The following is a 2,862-nucleotide window of genomic DNA, read 5'->3' on the forward strand; positions in this document are numbered from 1 at the left end:
GACCGGCCAGTCCTGTGGAGCGAGTCGTCCAAGTCAGGGGTAGTGGTGGTCTAGTGGATAGTGAGTTGGACTTGTGATCGGAAGGTTGTGAGTTCAAATCCCGCCTGAAACCACACCACTACTAGTGTGCCCTTGAGTAAGGCACTTAGCCCTCAGTTACTCCAGGGGGAATGTCCCTGTAATTCGTAATTGTAAGTCGCTTTGGATAAAGGCGTCTGCTAAATGGCAAAATTAAGTCATAACCCAAATTCCATTGTCGAGTGTTTGTATGTCAGGGGACCTGTAACAGTATTATGAGCAGACAAAAATGTGCAGTATGCTGTTTGTATTGAGAACAATAGCTTAATAGCTTTGAGAACAATAGCTTTATTCGGTTGTTAAGTCTGACGTCAAACGTGACGTTTAGCAATTTCCGGGTCCAAACCAGAAATTCCCTCCACCAGAGTACCAGTGTACTACAGCGGTAGAATGACAGTTCAATCGTTTTTTAGACTGGGATCTATTCATACAACAAGGGACACAGCACTTTCCCGTTTTCCCCATATTGTCTTTGAGCCTCGGAAAAGCGCTATATAAATATAATGAATTATTATTATTACTGAGGCATTTCGAAGAGAGCGCCTCAGCCAACTTTGGACCCGGAAACACGTCACGACTTAACAACTGAATAGCTTTTGCTTATGTTTGGTTGACGGTAACTATGTTGACCAAGCAGAAGCAGCGATGAGGATAAGTTCAGTGCCTCCATTTCTGGACCTACAACATACTGTCTTGTCTAGCACTTTAATGTTACTGACTGTTAGAGATGTGACAATGATGATAACTGTGTATGTCACACATACAGAGACGGTGCACCTGGGCAAATGTCTAACAAGTGCCTGCCTACCCTTGGTCACATCTTTAGGTACTCTAAATATCTTTGGTAAAATGTGACATGGTCTGGTGAAGAAGTCCCCAAGTAGGGCATGGTCATTTTTTAATGTTTTTTTTACGAATGATGAAAGTGCAGATTGTAAGCGGAGAAAATCGCTCTGAATCAAAACCGATGCTTTTGCTACCATTGCGTTGGTAGCTAGCTATCAGCTAAGAAGGAACATCGCTATGAACATCTAACTGCATGTTTAGCACGTCACAACACGCTGATAGAACATCAACATGCTAAAAACACATAACTACACATAACTAGATGATCACACAGTCCTTGCTTTTGAACACGTCCTAAAACGTAAGTTTGTTTACAAGCCATGTATCACAGTAGCCTACGAAGCAGAATAGCAGATGATACAGTGAATCCAATTCACAAATTATAAGTATTTAGTGATCCTAAAACAGTTGTTTGTTATATTGAGTGGACTCTTCAACACTTCAACTTCATAATATGAAGGGAAAAAAAAGTTTGGGTCAAATGCACCACTTGAGAACTGCAGACCTTTTCACCGTGTCACAAATGTGCTGTGACTTCAGGGCATGATGTCATGATGATGTCATATCCCAGAGTCTACCGTGAATATGAAGGGTTAACATGATTTCTTGACTATTCGTGACTTTAGAATTATAAGGTTCTATCTCCATTTTTGTCAAAATTTAGTTTTTGACATACTCTGATCCATTAGGTGTTTATTAATGCCTGTGTGGTGTTATTTTTTAAATGTTGAAAAAAAAATGTAAAATGTAGTCATTAATAAAATACAAAGGTTCCATCTCACAAAACATAATGGAATGTAAAAACGTTGACGCTCAATACCTCTGAACTACCCTAAACGGAGATAGAACCTTATCATTCTAAGCTCACGTATTCATTCAATTCAGACAGACAGTTTTGGGACATTTAATAGCCGTATTGTAAAGTCGACATACTATTCATTCTAAAAGTATGGATGTCCTTACAAACACACCAATCCTACTCATCACACTGGTATGCCTTTCTGAATCCTGAATCAGTTAATAGATGTTTTAAAAGTCACTTTATTGAGCTGTAATCCACTTTTTTATTTTGTAATTTTTTGTTGTCATCATCATATCAACATTGTAAAGTGGATTACAGTGATTTCATGAAATCCAAAAATGCCACAGATACAGGACATAGATATGCGTCATTCAGATACAGTTGGCATACCAGTGTGATAGGAGCCCGATCATTATAAGGTATTTTACATATACTTTAACTATTACTATAAGTATCTAGGGTATTATCAAATACTTCATTCACCAAAGCTGTCTAACCCTAACCTAAATGTCTAATCCTAACCCACAGTCAAGGAAAATTGGAAATCATGTTAATTTTTTCAGCAGACTATTCCTTAAAGGTATAGTGATATAGGTACAGTGATATGCAGCAGCATATAGCGGAAAAGGCCTAATAGCGGGGCGACTTGCAGTGACAGAGCAAAGCAGGACACCTACAGTCTCTGTGTTAGGAACCGTCCACTCTCTGATTCAACATGTAGCCTGTTGCAACATATTCAACAACATATTCGCTGTCTGCGGTCGTGAGGTGTATTACACACTTGAGCCTGTCAATTTTAGCTATACTTCCAGTAGTAACGTCATCTCGCTACGTGTACTTTTAATGTTGTTACACTGTTTGTTTGTTTTTTTTACTAAATGTTCTATACTAATACTTGATATAAAAAAGGGTCTACACTTAAATAGATGTTAGGCCTATAACAAAACTATAGTGATTTTGACTGCATATACCGGTATGTCACACAAGTTTAACTCGACCACTTTTTAAATATGATGCTTTAATAACTCAATGTTATTATTGATATTCCCACTTTGTGCCTCTTTGTACAATATTGTTACTGGTGACTTAAGTCAAGTCAATTGTATTTTGTATAAAATACTCAATAAAATGCTTTT

The sequence above is a fragment of the Nansenia antarctica genome (assembly GCF_963989245.1).
Source record: "Nansenia antarctica genome assembly, chromosome: 8".
NCBI lineage: Eukaryota > Metazoa > Chordata > Actinopteri > Argentiniformes > Microstomatidae > Nansenia > Nansenia antarctica.